Genomic DNA, 22,526 nt, shown 5'->3' with positions numbered 1-22,526 from the left:
GCCTCTGCTAACCCTCAGAATCCATTGAAAAGAGGCCCAACTAGTGCTTGCATTTATTGTCACTGTTCACCTGATAGTGGCTACTAGTGCACTTTGCAGTGAGAGGGAGAGAACAAAAACTTTGATCTACCATGAGATGTCTTTAAATGCCTGGCATTGTCAAGGAAGGCTAGCAGCCTTGATGCTTTGCAGCATTAAGGAAGGCACATGGCAGCTACGGTTGCAGACATCTGATCTGACCTGCCAGGTCTCTCCTTCTGTTTCTGGTCACATCCTGGGAAAGCAGAGCAGCACATCAGGCTCTTCTAACAAATAATTAATGGGGCTGAAGTTGGATTTATGGGCCCATGCTTGGAAAATGCCACTCTTTGTGGTGAAATCAGCTTAGTGTGATTTGGAGCATCATTAAAGCTTCACAAAAAATGCAGAAGCTAACGTGCATCCCTAGGAAAAAAAAAAACTGCTAGCTGCATGGCGTGCTGCATCACATGACACGTGTTATGTTCACCTTCTTAAATGGCATTTTTGGCTCTGCTGCTACCAAACGCCGAGACTGAGATGTCATTTACTTTTAAGAAAATAAGAGCTTCTAATGGACTTGATGTATTTTACTCCATGCAACTCTGCTTGTTTTAAAATAAACATTTGACATTTAAGATCTGAAGCCTATCAGGCAATTAATACATCTGATGATACACACATGTACGTTCTGGATTTGGCATGCTAAAAAGTTTTTCTCTGAAGCTGGTTTAGATGGAATGACATGATTTATTTTTTAATGGCTCTAGACACCACAGCATTGCTTTTATTTCCATAGCCAATTATCCTTCACCATCTTTTCCTTTTCCCCCACTACACCACTCTCTCCCAATTTCTGAGCTGATCTTTCTTACAGAGATCTGTTTTGTCTCTTGCTTTGCAAAGTGAATTGATAATTCCAGCAAGGAGCACTGAGGCTCCCAAGCCGCCTTTGCCAGAGACCTGCCGTTTAATCAATCTCTGTCTGTCACCTCGGTGTTGCAGTCCAGATGCTCTCAAGTTAACTGGCATCGTTGTTAATCCAGCAGGGAAAGGGTGTGAGAACAAAAGGTCATTTGGGATAATTTAGCCCCATGTTTCCAGATCCACTATGACTGTTCTTTAAAGGATTTTTTTTCCTTTTTCTTTTTTTCTTTCAGAGCAAATTCTTTTTAAACGTGTTATTTATGACCTGGAAATTGAAACCTGGCTTCAGCATGTGTGTGACCACAAGCCTGATGGGGCGCTGCGAGGCGGTGGAGGAAGGCTGGTGAGCACCAGCAGAGCCTGCTGGGTTTTGCTCCCAGGGTGGAAGGGAAGGAGGAAGTACACCAGCAACGCTGGGTGACCACTTCCGTAGTGCAGCTAATGCTTTTTGCCCAGCTTTTATGGGTTATGCGTCTTTTCTGGATGCAATATGCAGCCCAGAAACGAATAGTAATACCAAGGCTGCGCAGTTCAACTCCAGCCCATCTACATGAAATTTGTTTTGAAATTATTACAAAGAGTTCTGTGGAAAGGCTGAAAGTTTTCTTTGGAAAGGCAGAGTTTGCAACAAGCAGTGCGTTGGAGGCCATGGCCCTGCAGATGCCCGAGCCCCTTCCGCAGTGCTTGCAGCCTAAGTAAACCTCCTGAGCAGGGTTGCAAGAGAGCAATCAACTGCTCCTGGCACATGTGGGCAGAAATCACCACGGGCAAGCGATGCTGAGCTAACACCTTCTGCACCTATTGCCTGCTACCTGAGGAATGGATTTTAGCAAAGTCGGTGAGCACTGAGGCATTGGTGGGGTGGCTCAGCTCCTCAGCTTCTGCTTGGGGCTGTGCACTCAGAGTGTAAATCAAATACCCCCAGTAGCTGCATGACATCTTTATTTTTATTGGCAAGAGAAGCAGTATACACAGCGACATTGCAGTCTCTTAGCTCGTTAAAAATATCTCAATAAATAAAACAAATAAGCAACATATACACTGGAACAGAAAATGAAAATAAAAAGGGGGGGGTGGGGCTGGGGGCTGTAGCAAATCATGGAGCAATAAGGAAGAGGCAGCAGAGTGTGGAGGGCAGTCTGTAGTCCAGGCTGTACTTGAAACAAATCATGCGGGGAGCTGGGGACACTGAGGCCTTTTTTCTTCCTTTTTTTTCTGAGAGCCTTGGTCCAGTTTTGACATTACTGTACAAGAAATCATGTTTTGAACTAAAAAAAAAAAAGAAAAAAGAAAAAAGGAAAAAAAGAATACAGCTAAGGGGAAATAAAATCTGAACCCAAAGATTTCTCATAAAGGTATTCCTGAATTAAGATTTATCAGAAAGAAAAAAAAAAAAAAAAGAAATAAAACCAAACGCACAGACAGACACACAGACATAAAACCCAACAACAATGAACAATCAGGAATGTTGCTTCTCTTTTCTCTTTGGTCAGTCACTTGGGGAGAGATGTTGCAAAGTTTCAGACTGTTAGCTTTGGTGCTGGTTTCTGCTCAGTCTAAGTGCTCTGCAAGAGTTCAGAGCGAGGGAGGTCAAGAGGGGTCTTTTGGACCAGTTTACTTGAGGTTGTTAAGGTTTCAGAAGCTACAAACTTGGATACATCCCAATTCCACTTCAGTCTCAGACACTGGACAGTCTAGAGAAAGGGGGAAAAAAAAGAAAAATAAATACACTGAATACACTGAATACAGCACATCTTTGTGTGATATATATTATCTCATAAGCTCTTTTCCCCTGCAAACCAAGGCAGTGTTTGTGAAAACCCATAACCACATGTTAAAATCTATCCCTGGTGCCGGTAGCATGGAGACACTTGGTTAATCCAGCAGCTGGGCAAGATCCAGTGCACCACGAATAGCCCTCGCGGTCTCTTAACCGAGGAAAATGGGGAGATCGGATGCTCGGCACTAGTGTTGCTGCCAATTCCTTGTTGTATTTAGCACAGGGCTCCCAGCGACACCCAGGGAGCAGAACTAGGTGCCCAGAATGTACTTACACAAAATGTAATCCCACCCATAGTGACTCTCAGCTCTTCCTGCAAAATCAGGCAAGCCCTGCTGAAAATTAATGTTTTCTTCCTATTCTTGGCTAGCACATTTATGTAACGGCCAAGCACATCCAAAATAAAAGAAATCAACATAAATCTAACAATTCCTTTTGGATGTGTAACTTCAGAGCTTAGTAATGCCACAGCCTTTTTTTTTTTTTTTTCATTGTGACGTGAAATGGTTAAATCCATAGGCAGGAGCAACACATCTATCTAAAAGTCCATATGCTTACAGCACCTCTCAAGCCCCGAGGGATGTGATGCTAAAGCCCTGTTTTTCCCGCGGTTCCCAGCGACCCAGCCCTGCGTATCACCTCTCCTCTGCTCTGCTTTCTGGGATGTGACAGGATGCAGCAGCACAGCAGGGAGCTGTTACCTGCGCGCTTTGCCCTGGTCTGCAGCAACCTGCTGCTGCTCGTCTGCGGGCTGCTGGGACAAGCTGTGACCCAGCAGTGCCCAAGGGAGATCCCAACCAACTTGGGGGAGGGATGATTTTTCATGCAAGATGCTGTTTCTGCCTCCAGAAAGCCATCTCAGCTCATATATCAAAAAGCAGATATAATTATTTCCTCCCACTAAGGAAAGCTTCCATTTAGCTTATTTCCTTTCCTTTCCTTCTCAAAGTTATTAATTATCTAATTACAACCACATTCTGCAGACGAGCTCAGGACTTGACAAGCTGCCCAGGACCACTTAGGAAAGCCTAACTGCTTGGTGTGTGCGAGCGGCCGTGGTTTGTGTATGAGCACGTCTGACAGATGACAGACTGGCCCTTTCTTCATGCTCGCATTGCCACAACCCCAGCGAGGGGAGCATGGCAGGGACTCAGGAAAGAAAAATACAATAAAGGAAGGAGGAAGACACCACAGAGTGAGTTTCTGCCTGAGTCTGGGGCAACCTTTAAGCTCAAAATCTTTAAAGCTCAAAAAGCTTTAAATCTTTTTTTCCACGATTTTCTCCAGCAAGCAGAGGAAAAGGAGGATGCTGTTTGCTTCCAGCCACATGACAAAACACTGTGCCCTGCTCCTTGCTCAGCCTGGCTGCCATGTAAAGGAAGGTAAAAATGGGTAGAAAGCAACACTGAGCTGGCCTACTCCCACTTATTTTTAAAATCCCGTCCAAGACAGGACAGGTCAGCACAAAGCTGCTCTTGGAGCAAAACTGGCGATTTGCAAGTCAATGTCTTCACCCCTGGGTGAGATGCGCCGCTCTGACTGCTGATGCAGTCAGAGCATTTTCACCAGTTCCTTAGGTTTCCAGCAGCTCTTTTGGCTCTGGCCAACTGGAAAAAATGGGAATTTCACAGGAGCTCAGTGCTAACAGGGTGTTTTGACTTCCCTGTTACAGTGAGACAAACGAGCATGGATCTACTCAGCAAATGGCAGCATTGCTGTACCCCAGGGCTCTGGCTTGGCTTTGCAGGGTACGGAGCACCCTTACTGCTTACCCCATCCCCCCCCCATCCTGCACAGGGCACTATTTTTTTATTTGTCTTTTCAGAACTGGAGCAACACCTTGTGAACCCAACCTAGCATTTTGATGAGAGTTCACAGGCAAAATCATAGGGGGGAAGAGGACCTAGTTTAGAGGAACTAGTAATAATAAAGAGACATTTCTCCATAAGTAATTGGAGTAATTGCTGTCCCCATGATGCCAAAAGAATCCTCAACCCACATATCTCTTGGGAAAGACTCTCCTGTGCTGGTTTTGGTTTGTTTGTTTATTTAATATGTGTGATGTAAAGTTAGCAGATCAGACCAAGCAGGAGGTGACCTGTTATCTTCTGTACAGCATGATCTCCATCACTCAAGGTTTTTAGGAAATGGTTACACAAGTCAAGTACCATCTGGTTTTGTTGTAGTGGATCCAGCTGAAGGACAGGAGCATCCAAGGACTAGTTAGTCCTTCTGGAAAAAAATGCCATCTTGTGCAGCAGTGCTACAATAGGACACATTCACAAGCAAATAACAATAGGTCAAATGTTGAGTGTTCCTTTGTTAATTTTGCTGTCCCTCATCTCATGTGTGAGTCTATTATTTGGATTTGGGCCTGTGTGTGTGAATCACTTTCTGAAGTCTTACATCTCGCTAATGATTTGTGGACCACAGGATGGGAACCACAGCACCAGATGATCTGCTAGACTATTTTCCCTCCTATTTTCTCCAATTATCCACTGCATATTAAAGCAGCCTCATAGCTGATGAAGCAATATTATGCCCAGATACAAAGGTCACCCAAAGACAGCTGCTACACCTGGCCATGAAAGGGTTATTTCCCTCAACTTGACAAGTACTTGTGTTTAAGGTCACATCATTTAACCTTTTTTTAGTTGTCATGACCACAAATTCTATTTAAGACCCACACCAAAGAGTAAAACCCACTCATTCACAGACCCACTCTGTCCACTCAAGAGGAAAGAGTGCACAACATTAGAGAAGCTCCCTGTGTGATCTATTCCATGTATCTTCTCGGTTTGCTTAAAAAGGAGCTACATATATTGGAGAAATTGTTCTCTAAATCTGGTGTGTCATCCTTATGTCACAAACCTGATCCTTGCTCACTGTGGGGTTTGAGTCTCCTGCCTGAGGAAGACTTGCAGCCCCAAAAAAAACAACGGGCTGGTCTTTCCTCTTCTCCTCCCCAGCGCTACCACACCACTGCAGCCAGGTCCTTTGTACTACCCACCTCCTCCCGTCCACTGTTTCTGTAGATCCCAGCTCAAAGTGTCCCAGTAAAACCAGTGCACCCAGAATGTCCAGCTCTGATCCCAGCTCGACATACACCAGCAGGGGAAGCACTGCCCTGTTGCCTTCAGGAGCTTTAAAAATGAACCAGCAGGGCCCTTCAGGCTCTGTCACCTGTTAAGTTACAGAGAGCTTTTCCACAACAATGGAAAAGCTTTAATGGACCCTCCCAAGGTCATGCTTCATGTTTATGATCCTTTAATCCCAGAGGGGCTCAACAAGGCATTCATCAAAGCCTGCCAACATATCCAGCTGGTGGCTACGCCTGCGAGCTGGGCCCATGGAGGTTTACTGGAGAACTCCTGCAAGCCTGGCTCACTCGTGGCCTCACTGCATGTTTCCCGTGGCAGCTGAGTGGTGAGGTATGGATTTATGGGGCTTCTTAAAGGACACAGCAAAGCCCATAGCGGATTTCACAGGGAGGGGACAGAGTTTCCTCCCTGGATGGCACTAAGCTGGAGGGGTAGGACAGCAGGACCTTGCAGAGCTCAGTTTTAATCCCAGCTCACGCACAGGTTCCCTGTGTAATTGCTCTCTCTGCACGTGCCTCAGTTTCCCTGGCTGGGAAATTGCAGCACATCCCTGCCTCTCCTACAGTGCACATGGGCTTTAATTAACTAGTGTCCATAAAGCACCTTGTGATTCTCCAGTGCACGGCTGAAGAGCATAAAGCTACACGATAACAGTGCATGATTACAGTCCGGAGTGAGAGATGATACACAGTGAAGCTCTCTGCTGAACGTAATTTCTAAACATGTCTTTTATCCTGCAGTTTATAACACAGAATATAGCTGTTATGCACTCTGGACCCTGTAACGTTACAGATCCAGTGCATTTTCTATGGTGGCACAGGCTGCTGCTCATTTTTATTTGCTTTAGAGCATTCCTCAGCCCCAAAGCACAGCAGGGAAACCACGGCAGCTGAAAGCTGCAGGCTTGATGTAAGGTGGCAGCAAGAGCAGGGCCCCGGTCGGAGGAAGTTTTGCAACAGGTCCCTGAGGTCCTTGCTTATATAGGATTAGGGTTGGGTTTGGTTACAAAGGGATTGAAATCATTTCCATAACACAGCCAAGAATGCAAAAGCAATAGAAATCACAGGAAAACCCTTTGAGTATTTAAATTGTATTTTTTATTATTATTATTTTTAAGAAAAATGTGCTATTTGAGCTTGTTATATAGGTTGCAAAGTCAGAAATGGTTCTGTACCCAGGGTCTGGCCACTTTCCTACCAGAAAGGTCCCAGCCCACCTAAGGGGTCACGGGTACCTGGTCCTGTTGCCTTGTGCTCCTAACGGAGCTGGGGTCAGGCAGCGAGGGGGACGATGAGGGGCACAAACAGCAGCACGGTGCAGCCCCCGCCAGCTGCTTGCCCCGCGCCACCTGGTACTGATTTCAGCAGTCGCTGAGAAGTTTATAGACTGTTTCCTCCCCCCTTCCCCTTCACCGTGGGGAAGTGAAAAGCAGTGTGGGTCAAAGCTGAGACCCCAGCCCCGCTCAGCGGGTCAGTGCAGGGCACACTGCCCATGCCCACAGGCTGGCGATGCTGCTTTCAGCTGCCTCCGGAGGGGACACGGTTTCTGACGGAGCATCCTTTGGTGCTGAATGGGGCTTGAATTGCAGTAACGAATGCCTTAAAAGTGACACCTGTGAGTGTGCTCCTCTCTGTCCCCATGTGTGGCTGGCTCAGTCCTGGCTCAGTAGGATGGAGAGGCTGATCTTCCCACCAGCCTGCGGTGCCCCAGCTGGTCTGCCGCGTTCGGCACAGTCCCCACCACTGCATTTTTGCCTCCTTTGAAGTCTCCCTGCCCAGACTGTGCCTGTTCTTTAAGCATCCCCAGAACATTCATTTTTAATGGGATGTTAACTTCAAAGGCTGCTTTTTTACAGACTCTGGAGGTTTGGAGCAGGGAGCGGCATTTCTGTGAGGCGGGCTGGCGAGCAGCGAGGCTGCCTGGGGTGATTAGGTAGGACGCAAGCAAACATGCGCTTGGGAAGCAAATATGAAGCCAGCCCACGAGAAAGCACCAAACAAACTCAGCTGGAGTTCCCCATTGTCTCAAAACTCATCCTCCTAACATGAGAATAACCAAAAGGGAAAAATGCGAGGAAACCTACAGCAAAAGCCTGCTCAGGCTGTCACTAGTCCTGGCCCACACTGATGATCAGGTTGTTCCCATGCTAGCTGCTGCACAAGAGCTGGTAAGAGCGTCTTCCCTTTCAAGAACAGCAGCAGCACAGGAACAAATTCTCCTGCCCAAGGAAAAGCTTCAGGGCCCCCGTCCCCATGTGAGAAATGGTCCTGTCTTCATCTCCTCTGCTAGTGATGGGACGTTATGGGGTGAATGGGGAAGGAGAAGTCCCCTTCTGTGTTGGACCTGCTTGGAGATTACACTTGACTGAGACAGGGCAGAGCAAGAACATCAGGCAGTGACCTCTCTAGTTGTTACCCAGGCATGTATTTTCAGGGCTGGATATGCTCTGAATATTTAAAAAAAAAGAAGGGAAAATGTGCCGTAGCTGATTTATTCTGGAAATGTCCTACCACTGGGTTCAAGCACTGCTGGGTTACAACACAATGGGGGACACTCCTGATCTAGAAAATCAATAAAATGTTTCTGTCAGTGCTAAGTAGCTGCTGCCCTTAATATTTTTCAAAACAAATAAATGTGGCTAGTTTGGTTATTGCATGATGTCATAGCCCTGGTACGCCCACCCGCCACACCAGCACTGTGTGTGTACTGCCCCGTGGGCATGCCGTGGTTGGGGATGGGGAAAACAACAACGAACAATGCAAAATGTGACATGGGACGCACGTGTCCGCGCCCATGCCTTTGGAGAGAAAAGGTCAGCATGAGCTGATGTGAATTTTTGAAATGCCAAAGCAGGCTGCTCCAGAAATCGCGCTGTTCTTTTTTAGATTAGGAAATGCCAAGCTGGAGGGGAAGACGGATCTCAGCATCTTGACTCTCAGGCCAGAAAGCCTATATCTGGGTTGCTTCTGGCCACAAGAGTCCCATTTCACCTGGCTACCGAGGCAGTGGACTGGATGTGGCCCATGGCAGGCTAGCTGGAGTCCTGAGAGCAACTTGTGCTCCTTTCTCCCTAGTGCCTGTCACCCTACTCAACCCCAGGTTTGCCATCCAAGAGGACTGCCATTGAAGCTTACCTGGCAGCTTGAAGTGCAGAGGTGTGAGATACCCAGGATGATCTTGCTGGAGACACAGAAATCACCGAACCTATCGGGGGTTGTCATCATTTTGAGCAGGGTCCCTACATGCGGTGCTTAAGGCTTATGTGCTTACTGTCAAGCACCCCCAACCTTGCCCTTAACCTTGCTCATTCCTGACCTTTGTGAACTGAGGACCATTGCTTACAGCTTAAAAAAGCATGTTGCAAGTATTGGTCATGATGTCCACGGTCAGGTTTGTAAGCTTTGCTATCCAGACTCCTGTTTTTATTTCATCTGTTCATAACCTTCTGAAACTTGTGCTGCTTGTGCTGAAAATTTTCCATGCCCCAAGGTGATTCCTCTTTCTTGTTGTTGCTTTTGTTTTCTGGAGACTAGGCAAAAATGGTCCAGCTGTTTTGGAGCACAGTGAGAGTGGAAAACAGCCATGCTTCAAAATGCTAAAAGCTTTCCTGTGACTGTGTGTTGGAGGCTGTGATGGCCGCGGGTGGAAAGCTGAAAGGCGGCATGCAAATAGCCTGGTTCACAAAGCAGCGTTCCACCTGGACCTGGAGGAAATTAAGTTTGTTTTGACCTAGTTCTGAGCCTCCCCAAATCGCCTTCCAACTGTGCACGGGGTGTTTCTGTGAGCCATGTGAAACAGACCTAAATCAAGAAGAATAGGGAGTTATTTTGGCTTGGATTTTATCATAGCGCCATTAAACTTAGAGAAGAGAGGTGCTAGGGTGGAGGCAAGGTGCTGGCTGCCAGGACCTGGCCTGGAGCTGTGACCAGCACATAGGGATGTACACAGGCAAACAGGTATTTGCTAACCTCCATCCTGGAGGATTAGGCAAAACATGTAGCTCCTGGTTGCTATTGCTCCTGCAGATTATGAAAACCAAAAAGAACTGAAGTGGGCTGCAGCAGAGGTTTGTGGATGAAAACTTTGCTCTGACTTCCTGTTGTGTAGGGTAAAAGCAAAGGAGAAAAGAGGCTTGTCTATCGCCAGCCAAATCTCCCAAAGCAAGGCTCATTTTCAAAGCTGGGCCCCGTCCTGGCCTCCCCTGCTGCAGAGCTGTACAGCCTGCAGGCAGTGTGAGGCCCTTCTGAGGCCTTCATCAGCCAGGGCAGGCAGTGGTGAACCTGCCCCTTGCATGTGTTTCCTTTGACATAAGAGACTTCATAACTGGTGGAAGCAGAGAGCCTGGCCAGTTTTAGCAAACTGACAATGATCCTTGACCCTGGGAGGTGGGATACATGCCCTTTGCCTCCCTCCTGAAGAAGCACCTGGTGTCACACAGCATGCTGAAGTTAAGGTGTGCCTGAGCAAGGGCTGCACATGCAGCCTTGCCTCTCTCCTGCCATGCCAACAAACCTGCCAAGACCTCCTGTGAAGGAACCTGTTAACCTCCCCTGCTGATTTCTCTGCCTCCTTCATGCCAGAACAAGTGTGATTGCTCCACAGCTGGTAGCTGATGGCCAGTATCCAGACCAGCCCGGGCCTCTCCAACCCTACAGCTCATGCCAAGCTCAGTGCCCAAGCACCCCAGGACTGAGCCCTTTCCCTGTGCTCCCTGACCATCACAGCCACTCTTGGGTAACATGGTGGATTCCTAAGAACAGTTTTATCCACTGCTGCCTACTAAAGACCATACAGAGGGACCTGCAACGGGCCTCTGTCATCTGGACTGGAAAAGGAGAGTGCTGGGGTTTTGGTTTTGTTCCCTACCTGTGTAAATAGCACCTCAGTGATTTCCTTAAGAGCCTTGAAGACAAGGATTGTCCCAGCTCAGGTGGTGGGTTTCACTGCCATCATGGCTTTGATAATCTCTAGCTGCAGCAAAGACTGGCTTGGTGCTCCAGAACCTGTCCACACCACCAAGCAGCTTGGTTCAGACCTGACCCGCTTTTCGACGTGTAACCAGGGCCCATCAGCAGTTTTTCTAGAGAAACTTCTGCTTTGTCAGTCAAAACTGGCTGTCAGAAAGGGAAAGTTAGAGTGAGGTCAGAAGAATTTTCAAAGGCTTTCAATTTTTGCAATTTCCATGCTGAAATTTCTATATAGTATAGCTTGTAGCAGGTAGGCTAAAACCAAATCAAAACACACAGAAAATTTTAACTGAATTCATCAGGTCTTTAGGTGTGTTTATGAAAGTAAGTCTTTGGTCTGTGTAGGAATGGGAAACCTGTATCTGTACATGTTGTGTTCATATTTATGCATAGTTTATATATGAACTAATGTTTTTATAACAAAGTGAAAGGAAGAAAGGATCTATGCCCTGCTACAGGCATTGGCTGTGTCTGTACCAAAGGGATACTCTCAAATCGTCTTACAGATTTGTCAGCTGTCCCCAGAGCCAGGGTAGACAGTAGGCTATATTTAAGATATTTTTGACATTTGGATGGTGCAAAAATGCAGCTTTTTGGGAAAAATACCATATTGCTTAGCAGCAGCAAGGCCTTTGCAAGCAGGTAACTCTGTGCTGTCTTACATGTGAAAAGCCAGCATGAGGCAACCCCAGAGAAGGACAAAGAGTCATATTTTGGAAAGCTAATTTCCCCATACCAGCATGCCAGAAAGGGTCCCCTTCTGCTTGGCCACAGGACGGCTGGGTGGGGAGAATGAGACAACAGCTGTGAGATGGAAAAACAATGTTTTGTCTGTGTCCTTGGGCGCATCTACCTTGCTGCCCACACAACTGTACAGGAAAGCAGCCCACACTGGCGTGCATAATGGTCCTTGGGATGCCCCACCTGCAATGCAAGGGGTTGGGGAACACAGCTGGAGGCAAACAGCAGAGATGAGGCACAAGGGGGAAACTGAGGCACCGAGGAATGGCACTTGTGAGTGGTTAGGTGGTTAGAATAGTGGAAATCCCATGATTTCTAGGTTGTTTCCCATCAGAAAAGGCTAAAAAGAAGGGGATGGGGTATAAGTTCCCAACACCATGGTTGCATTGTATCCCCCAGGGAGTCCTTGTGACTGCAGCACAGGCACCTACACTAATACAAGGTGACTGGGAGAGAGCCCAATTGCACAACCATCCCTAACACAACACATGACTGCTGCTCTTGCAGAAAAGGCACAAGGGCCGGTCTGCAAGACTTCAGAGGGGAGGAAGCAGTGGAGAAAGGAATTCAGATAATTGTGTACATGCAGAGGGGGGAGAGGGCCAAAATCAGATCTAATGCTACGGGTACGGACAGACTGAAACCAGATACCTTGGCTTGTGTTTTTCTGCCTTTGCTGGTATGAACTCTTATCAACCATCCGCTCTTGAAGTCTCCCAGATGAAGGAAAGCCACAATTATGTGCATCTTACAGCTGGAAAACCATTTAAAAACATATCCCTCGCAGTTGTTCATTCCCGAGCTGCAGGGCCTCCCCTTGCTCTCTCCAAACCTACCCCTGCCTCAAGCGCCTTTCGCCGTCTAGAGGAAAGCCTCTAATCTAATTTACCCCAGGCTTTTCAGACCTTGGAGGATTTATCTGCCCATGGCTGGTCCAAGAGAAAACATCCTCCCTGCGTCCCGCGGCTCCCTCGTTTGTTATCGGGAGTGTGACTAACTGTTTGACAGGGATGTAGGAAAAGAAAACGTACAGCCCATCTGGAAGGAGGTTTAATCCTTTCAATTCTCCTCCCTCCAAGCCTGTTTCGGTCTCGCCAGCCCAGCCTGCGCAGCGCCGAGGAAAGCCAATGGCTTGCTCACACCTCCCTGTTCGGGATGAAAAATCCAAAAGAGACAATGCCAAAAAGGAAGCCAACAGGAGAACCCGTGACCCTGGACCCGTGTCTTGGCCTTGGCCAGCTGAGCAGGACAGAGCATGCCTGCAAGGCTGGGGACCAGCTGCCACAGCTGCAATAAAGCTGAGGTTCTTGAGTGCTCCTCTCACAAATAACTATCCACAGAAAAGAGAAGTAGATTGATTATATATATAAATATATAATATATATAATATATATATATAATATACATAAGAATATAATATATATAATATATACTTATATAATATATATAATAATAAACATATTATATAAATATATAAATAAATCTAATGACAGCAAGCAGCCAATATTGATTGAACTAACCTTCCTTTAAATCCCTTTTTTTTTTTTTTCTTCTCACTGTCCTGCAGGAAGAGTCATTTGTATCTATGGCCACCTATCTAAATAGACTTTACCTATGTCAGGGCTGGCTGTCCTGGAAGTGCTGCTGGCCCTGTAAGTCCAGCTTTACAATGTTGCAAATTATTTGTCACTGTTTGTTTTTCAGTTTTTTCAGATTTTTTAAATTATTTTTTAATTAAAAAAATTAATTAAAAATAAATTTAATTTAAAAAAAAAAAGGAATTTAACATAGTACAGAAAGTTAACATTTTAAAAGTTAACGAGACACTACTTGTTTGCATTTGTCCAGTGTAATTTATGCTGGTGCATTTACCAGAAAGGCCTGCATTTAACATTGATTTATTAATGTGTAGTCTATAGGTTTATCTATGGATATATTAATCAGCAGTTAAGTGACTGTTTTTTGACTGCCACAAACTTTATTATTTTGGTATCCGTCATACAGCTGCCCTTCTTGCACCCAGTTCTTATTTAAAGGCGGAAAATGAACTCTTCTATTCTCTCAGCCTTAGGTACACTGCTACAAGCTAAGCTCTCTGGAGTAAAATAAGTTTCTCCAGTACTAGAGAAGGCTATGACTCTCATGAGCAACTTTAACACCTCTACAAACTCTGATCTCAAAGTTTCCTTGGCTTCTGTTAAACTTCCCTTGCATCTCCAGCTCTCTATCATTTGAGTTTTGATTTATTTGAGTGTAATTCATGCCTGGGAAGGAATACAGGTTGTGGTAATTTCACATTAAATTTCAAAGATGGTTATTTTAAAAAACATACTGTTTTCTTAGGGTGGGGAACAGCCCAGTAAAACATCCAGACACCTCTTATAAAAAAAAAATAAAAAATGACAGGAACATAACAGCTTGAGAGCCTCCACCAAACCGGTTGACACCAACCCACAGATTACAGAAGCTGAAGAAGGAGGGAAGCTGGAGGGTCAGCACAGTCTGACCTTGGGCCTGCAAGATGCCTGGAAGCTCAGAGCTCCCCTGGGACACCAGCCCTGCTCCCGGTGTGAATCAGCACAGCCCGCCCCAAAACACGGGAAAGCTGAGCTCTCCTTCAATGCACCCAGAAACTCACGGGCTCAACCACTTCCAGGAGGAGAACTTTCCCTTTGGGGTCCCGAAACACTTAGAAAAAAGCCACTTCTTCAGCATTTTGGCTTGTGGCTGATTATTCTGGCTGAGATAAAATTAGTAGCCTGGGGCTGGCCTCCCAGTATGGATGACAAGTGAGAGCTCTGCAGTGAAGTATTTTGCTGCTGGGACTCTCAGGGTTTCTGTGTTATGTCCTGCCTCTCTGCATCAACCTCCAGGCAGTCAGTATGCTTGCTCCAAGGTGCTGCGTCCCTCCCTTGCCAGAAAAGACAAGGAAAAAAAAATCTTGAAACAGGAAAGAGCCCCCCAAAGGAACAGTTCCCCCAGCCCTGCACTCCTCCACAGTCCAAGCCTTGGCCTCTCCGGGGCAGTGGGGTTCGTCGCAGCTGGAGGAGGAGGTAGGTTTGTGGGAGCCCCTTGTTAAAATCTTGGCAGTACATCACTGAAAGCGCGGCTAGAAATTGCCAAAAGCCGGAAGCTGTTAATGAGCAGTTGGAGCAGGAAAAAGCAGAGCTGTTTCAACATTTGAAAGGGCCGTCTAAGCTCTGTCCTCAGCTCTGCCCAGCTGCCTCGTGGGTGGCTCTGAAGAACAAGCGCTCAGGGACACCACCAGCATCTTACTGACCCACGAAAGGGCCCATGGTGAAAGGGGCCAGGGAAAGCCAGCAGCCAGGGGCAAAGAAGGACGTGAAGGATCCAGCCATCACCAGCCCTCCTGGATAACACCACAGCAGAGAAAACCCACCTCCAGACCACTTCCTTGGGCTCATCTCTGAGGCAGTCTGGAGTGAGCCTGGCTTTACAGAGGGAAGGTGTGGAACAGAGGAGCAGGGAGGGGAAGAAGGCAAGGAATGAGATTTTCTTCTTTAGCAGCTCCAGTAAAATAAATGGGGATGGGGAGGGAGGTGGCACAGATGCACACATGTCCCTGAACAATGGCTTTGAAGCTGATGAGGCTTGTGCCAACGGCATTAAATATGCTCCCTCTCATCTCCCTCTGCCTCCTGAGCCCCTGACCCTCCAACCTCGGGGCCTCTCAGATCTATATGGGTTTCAGCTGCCAGCCTGTAAGCAATTCTGGGCAGGCATTTGGCTCTTCCTGCCTGAAACACACACTTGCTACATGCTTGGGCCAGCCAGATCAGTGCTAAGCAGTGGAAATATATTGCACAGAAATCAGATAAGAAAGGCAAAGTGGTCATGCATGGGCCGTACATTTCTGTTGAGATGCTCACAGCAAAAGCCATGCTCAGCGCTTACCCTGCATAAATACAGCTTGCAAACTAAGGGTTAGTATACTTCAGGATGAAGTTGCATGACCTGTTGTTACAGTTTAGTGACTTGTCAGCTATGATGACTGAAGCATGCACATGCTAAGCTGTTTGGAAAGTAAAATATATCATGTTCTTGTAGGCTGGTTGAGAATATCTGGGGGGAAGATATCAATAGGAGCAAGGTTCTTTTTCCTTTCGGAAATACGTGAGACTGGTGCCTCTGGGCAGCTGGTGCTGCACACTGTATGGTATGCAGCCTGCTCTGACAGTGCTGGCAGTCAGTGTGAAATGTCTGGTCCCTGTTCGCCTCCACAGGAATAACCACAACAGAGGTATGAAATGGGCTGTAAAAAAACCCTCTGCCTCCACCTCATTTCAGGAAAAGGAAAGAATATTGGACAGAGGGAAACCTTTTCTCCTCCCCTCTCCATGTCTGCCAAAATAATACAAATTCTAGGAACAACACCTTCTCTAAAAATAAATATATACATCTGCAGCTTTATTCTTTTTCCAAGGGAACTCTTTTGGTCTGGCCTGCTCAGCCAGCACCTTCCCTGCTCTCCTTATTTTTCCTGTGTGCAGCGTGTATTCAGCTGCAAACTTCCTGAGCAGCAGTATCCCCACGGGGAGGAAGAAATCATGTTTTCTGGCTCAGGGATTGGGACTGGGCACCAGCAGGTCCTATCCAAAGGACGAATCCTTTCTTACTCATTTCCCCACTTTACCTGCCCCTGTCCTGTGTTGATGAGGTATTTTGAAGCAAGCCTTGCTGTGTCCATAGGCAGCTGAGCACAAAAAGGACCGATCTCAGCTTTTTTACGTCAGTGCAGCACAAAGACTCTGTGACAACATTGCCTCCTAAGAGTAAATCAGCAAGTGGGTGATAGTAGCCATCCATTATGACTGACTCAACTAATTCCACTGATGGATTCATGCCAGTGGTATTAACAACAACAAAAACCCTGCTTTGAAAATACCTCTGTTTCAAGCTCCTGATTTGAAATAAGTAAATAAATAAAAATTGGGGCCACCCACTAAAAAGCAGAGACAGTTTGCATAAATTCAATGGCATTTCATAGGCTCCTGTGAACAATCTGCGGGACAGGTATGGTTTCCTTATGAACGCGGGGTGCTTTTTAATGTTTGATACAGTTACTGACAAATAGCAGCTGAAACACCTGTATGCCAGATGTGCACAGCTGTAAGTGTGCTGCTGCTGATCAATCTTCGGATTACATCACGTTCCAGATGCCTGACTTCAGAAACGCTTGGGAGGCAGAGCTGAAGTGAGCAAACTGCAAGCTTAGGCATTTCTCCTTCCCGATGGTGATGCTGGGCCTCTGCACGCAATGCTGAGCCCTGTTTTGTCACCTTGACCTGTGCGATGCTGCTTCAGAGCAAAAGCATCCTTTAGCCATGAATAACATCTGTGCATGGATAATGCAATGGGGAGGTGGGCTATATGCTGTCCACCCTGCTTTCCTACAACCTGAGACCAAAAAGCCATCAACACCAGCCTGTGAAGAGGTTTATTCCTGTGTTTCTTCTTGCTGCAACCCAAGTCACACCTTCAATGTCTCCCCACAGGCACACGTGTGGCTGTGTGTGGCTGTGTGCATGTGCACGTGTACAGGAACTGCTGTGAAAGTCAAGTCCTTTCAATTTTCACTGGATTCGTTCCCCACTAGGAGGATGGCATTTGTTCCAGTTACACTGGGAAGCAAAACTTGGCCTGCCTTGAAAGAGGCTTGGAGGTGATTGCTACAAAGATGCATTATTATTATTATTATTATTATTATTATTAAATTATTATTATTATTTTATTTCTATTTATTTGTTAATTATTGCATTTGGTGTGGGGAAGAAAATTTTCTCTTTTCTGAATGAAACTGTGCTCACCCTTCAAAACTGGTTCTTCAAACTGATGCCAGGACAGATTCCCTGAAGCTTTGTGGATTTAATACTAATTTTTCACACTAAGGATCTTACAGAGCATCTCAAAAAGCCCCCAGTGAGAAGCAGCAGGATTGACTCATTTCCTTGCCCACCATGCTCATTGCCACCACACCTGGGTTTTGTCAGAGCTGGAACTTGCATCCCGGATCACATTCCCAAACATTTGCAGAGGAAAGAGTGCTGCTTTGGCATCTCCCCCCTCGCATGAGGCAGCATTTGAAGAATGTGCCCTCGCTTGCCACACCCTGGTCCCTGAAGTCGGTGATCACAATGGCTCGGCCCGAGCCCAGCAGCGTTCCCCACCGCAGCAGGTGCAGGTTTTTGATAACCACCCAGGCTCTGAGTAACTGCAGTGATTCAGTGCGTGTGTTACTAATCTCCCAGGACTTTTGGACGGGATTGTACCAGGCCAGGTCTCCATCTGGGATTAATCAACACAGCTTCATTGAAGTCAAGGGGCCAAATTCTCACTTGGAATAAACCGGTTTAACTCCACTGCAGTCAATAAAGCTACTCTGATCTTTTTTACGGCAAGAATAGTCCAACTCTTTAAAATACGTGGGGTTATAGGGTGTTGCCCTCATGCAGAGGGAGTTGCACTTTTATATGCCAAACACGCCTGCCGTGGTAAGAAGTTCTTGGCATCGAGTAAGGCACTCCGGTGTGTATCTGTGATGCTAACCACGCCATACTTCAGAGAAAGCCGTCGGGAGATGAGTAGAGCTACGTTAACATGGACATAAGGCTGGCAAGAGCCCTCCTCAGTCCAGCGTCACTACTAGGTCATTTCTTCCATCCTTTGCTGCAAGTATTGCATCATACAATCCTTCCCCGAAACTCTACAGCTTTTGTCTTACATGCAGATGCTTAAAAGCAGCCCTCTAGGTCTTCTGCTCTGTTTTTATTACCAACATCTTCTCAAGACAGACGCTCTACTGCCTGGGGTGCCTAAGACAGTCCTGCATCAAGGGACTTCTGCAGGACAAGTGGCAGGAGGTAAGGTTATTTGCAGAGCTAAAAGGGGATTCACAGCCTGCAAGGCTTTTTGTGTGAGTATGCCATGCTTCAGCATGGTCTTGTTTGCTTTGCTTCAAATCTTTTGGCCTTGGCTGGCTCTGACCCCACAAATGTTTGAATGTCTGTGTTATCCTTCAGCTGTGCTTGTGTACCAGGGCTGTGGTGGTCACTGGAGGGGCTCTTCATTAAGATAGTGATAGGACAGTAATGCTGCAGGTAATAATGTGATAGTGAATCTCCCTCAGGGCTGCCCATGGGTGAAATATTTTATCTTTTATTGTTGTGGTTTCTGATGCCTAATTCAGGAGTGTGGTCTCCTGAAGAGGTAGCAGTGACCCACCAGCCCATGGCCACACACTGACCTGCCGTGAGTCACTCTTTTTTCCAAGACTCATAAGACTAGCATCATTGCTTATAACTCGGCTTGAGGCTGGCCAGCTGCTTTACAGGCTTTCCTGAAGCTGTTACATGTGTGATGCAGGACAAGCAAGCAACGGGAAGGAGAAAAGGGAACGATCTTACTCAGAACCTCTTTAGCAACACAGTTCCAGTCTGAATGGTGCCATGAAGTTTCGTCAGCTGGCTTGGCCTTGGTGCTGCTCCACGGGGTCAGGCTATCCTGTCCTACCCCAACCTGCTCTGCTCCAAGAGGCTGCTTTCCTACAAGCTAATCCTCCTCCTGCATTCCGTGGGCTGCAATTTCCTCTGCACTGAGGAACCAGTGTTCTTAATTATTTTTTCTTGCACATCAGAGAACTGGGAGTGAACACCAAAGGTGGTGTATTCTGGTTGCTCTCTACCAGCTCTCTGTGTTGCTGCTTCAGGTTTCCATAAAATAGGTTATCCTGCAGATGCTTCCGTTTTTCACCACACATCTAAAATTTATGGCTTTGGGAGGTAAAATATGAAGCTGGTCATTCCCTTGCTATGATTTTTAAAAGAGGAGTAAACATTCTCACTCCAGCAAGTTCAAACTCCTGGAGGAAGAAACAAGCAGAGATGCTGCTAAAGAAACAATTTGAGTGAAAAGAAAAAAGAAAAAAGAAAGAAAAAAAGGCCATCATGTCCTAAGCTTGCCTCTTCTTAGTGAACTATTTAATCACGTGCCTAATTTCTAAATGTGTGCTCCTAGCCCCCCCCGACTTCAGTGGGATTTATCACATGCACTAAGGATGTGTCATGTGCTTTGCTGAATCAGAACAGACTAACAAATGACTACCAAGAACTTGAATTGTATGCAACATGCACACAGAAGCCTATAAAAAGCCCTGGAAAATTGGTTTACATGGTCTTTTCCCGTCTGTCATCCTGCAAAATGCAGATGTACATTTTTTTTGACTCCAGTTGTCGGGTTTTTTGGATTTGGGTGATTATATGAACGGGTTAAGTCAACGTTTTCAACCAAATTACTGTACAGATGACTCAGCTCAACACCAGCTGGCTGGTCTTATTTAGGTTTGCCAGCTGCAAGCTGGACTTGTTTGAGCCTTTGAATTCGAACCCTGCTAGTTTCCCACTGAGCTAATAACCTATATTACTGTGATACCGATGCAATCTCCTTTCTGGGGGAGGGAGAGGAGTTCTCTGCATCTGTTCAAAACAAAGACTTTGTGCTTTGACTTTGGCAATGCTGTTCCTCTCTGTATTTCACATAATGTCCTAGGATGTGCAGACCTGAGCTAAGCGCATGCTCCTGTGAATTGGGGACTTTCCTGAAACTGCTGCTCACGTGTTTCTCATCTGTGCCTGTGTCTGTGACTGGTGCTGAATAGGTTTTCTGCTCCATACAACCAAGTTTTACACGCAGCTTGTGTCTGCAGTACAGAAAAATGTTTTCTTACATTTCTTACCCCCAAGTTAAAACTGCACAGGCATGTTTGTGAACGGTGAGGGAGGCTGGATGAGTCCAGTGACTGAAATGGAAGCCCTACAGGTTCAGTGAGAACTCAGACTGAATGTAGGTAGGGTATATGGAAGTACTGGTCTACGTCTGTCATAAGAAGTGTGCTTCTACACTCAGTACACAGCTCATCTGTGATACCCTATTTATACTTACATATGCTACAGGTATGGAAGAGTACAAGATGTCTGTAGTAACTTCGTTCCCCTGCACTTTTCACCATTAAAGTTGTTTTTTCCAGCTATTGTGGAGTGCAGCCATAGGGATACCATTGAGGTCAGCATTCAGTAGGGCTCCCGTACTTTTCACTCCTAATTTAATTCTCTGTTTGGCTAGAAGCAATATGTGCACTATGGGTTTTACTTTGCTCTTCTGACAAATGCCTATCTTCTCTCCATGAGAGATAGCGAGTGAGGAGGGGTCACACACAGTGCAATTTTGGCCCAGATTAGGGATTTGAGCCTAATGTATGCCATGGGCTCAGAAAGCTGCAAGCCTCTGGAGTTTAGGGAGGTTTTGGAGCTCTTCAGTCACTGTCTCAGTAAGTTCTCTGCTGAAATGTTTTTTTCCCAACCACTTCCTTTACCAAGGTCCTGCAAAACTCTTCTCGAGAAAAAGAAAGCTGTTTTTGACAACCAAAGAGATTCTGGTTTTAGACATCCCATCTTGCAGAGAGAGCCTCTTCCATCTCATTCTCAGTTCTTAGCAAAAGCGATTACCAGTATTTCTTATTATATCCTCACTTGAAAAGTAAATAGGTTTCTAAGGGTCAGTTGTTGCTCAGCTTAAAGGACCCCTAGAGACAGCAGTACCTTCTAGCAACAAATGAGTAAATGAAATGGACGGGCTCAAGGATGCTGGATGCTTCTTGGAGTATACTCTTTTCCCTTGAATGTGGAAGAAATGAGAAGTGCTAATGGAAAGGATTTCACAAGTTTTCCCTTCCCAAATGTGAACGCTTCAGCCAGGAATTATGAAGACCCCTACCTAGCATAGCATGCTTGCTGAGAGCTAGTCTCTGCAATGTGTCCGAGGCTGCAGCCCACTCGAACTGCAGCTGGAAATATTGCAGCAGTGCAATGTGCTCCTGTTCCTGTGGGACTGGCGAGAAGCCCTTGGAAATCTGCACTCCGCAAATGAAGATGGTAACTTGTTAGCTTGTGCCATGCCTGGTGACTGGGGAGGTGTCCTCAGATTAGAGGAGCCATTGGGCCACACTCATGTCCGGGAAGAACATGCACGCACCCTACAGGAAACTTAACCTGACATCCCACACAAGTTGGCTGAATAAAGTGATCTTTGCCCTTTCCATACTTATTTATATTTTCAGTTGACTGCATAATTTGGCCCTCTAGAAAGTCCCTTCTGAAGGTCACACAGCTGAAATAATAGCTAATGATTTTTTAAAAATGATTTGGGAGTTATTAAATACTTTCTTCTTCCTTTCCTTCCCTCCCCTCAGTCCCTCTTTGGCAAACACTCCTGGGTCATTCCACCAGAGTGCTTTCCCTTCCAGAACAGGGCATGCTGGAAAAGCATCCTGACGTGTATGAAGGGTCTACACCCATCTTCAAGTGTTTGCACATTGCCCCAAAGCTGGGTAGGGCTGGGATAAGGAAACTAGGTGAAGTGTGCAACATCATAGCAACTCCAGACACTAACCAGAATTGCTGGCATTGCTTTTCCTCCCAGAGACGTCCCTCTCGGCTCCAGTCACTTCACTTGCCTGTTTCATCTCTGGCAATTGGATGCTCTTAAATCCAGGCGATGGGGCTGTCAAGTTTCTCCTGTATAAACCACCCAAACCATTTCCATCTATGCTCCATTAACCAAAGGAGGAGCTGAGTTTACTGCTTTTGTTGGAGCTAGGCCTGGTTACACAAGCTAGCCTCTGGCTGCAGAAGTCAGTGTTTTGTATCTGTTCTGGGGGAACCTGCTCCCCTTTTCCATGTCTGCAAAGATCTTCCCATGCTCTCTCTCGGGCAGGGATAATAATGCCCACATGGAGCAAGGATTTGTGCACAGACAAAGCATTCCAGTATTACTGGGAGCTATACTGGTATGTCTGGTGGAAAGTCTTTCATTGCAGGTGCAGGCCAGTGGTGGCTGATGTCTGTGGAGATGGCCTGGGCCGTTGCAATAACAGGACATACATAGGGGCTGCTCTGAACCATCTTGTGCCTTCTCCTG

General features: G+C 46.4%; 1 protein-coding gene across 1 annotated transcript in view; it reads right to left on the bottom strand.

Moving 5' to 3' along the window:
- Nucleotides 1-1,870: 1,870 nt before the first annotated feature.
- The window catches only part of TWIST2 (twist family bHLH transcription factor 2), a 37,320-nt gene continuing 16,664 nt past the window's right edge, over nt 1,871-22,526 (bottom strand). The window contains exon 2 of the mRNA XM_040561775.1: nt 1,871-2,639. The gene's annotated coding sequence lies outside the window, so the exon portion shown is untranslated. The remainder of the gene's footprint in view (nt 2,640-22,526) is intronic.

Source organism: Cygnus olor, chromosome 6 (genome assembly GCF_009769625.2).
Source record: "Cygnus olor isolate bCygOlo1 chromosome 6, bCygOlo1.pri.v2, whole genome shotgun sequence".
Lineage (NCBI taxonomy): Eukaryota > Metazoa > Chordata > Aves > Anseriformes > Anatidae > Cygnus > Cygnus olor.
This window is presented reverse-complemented; position numbering and strand designations above follow the sequence as displayed.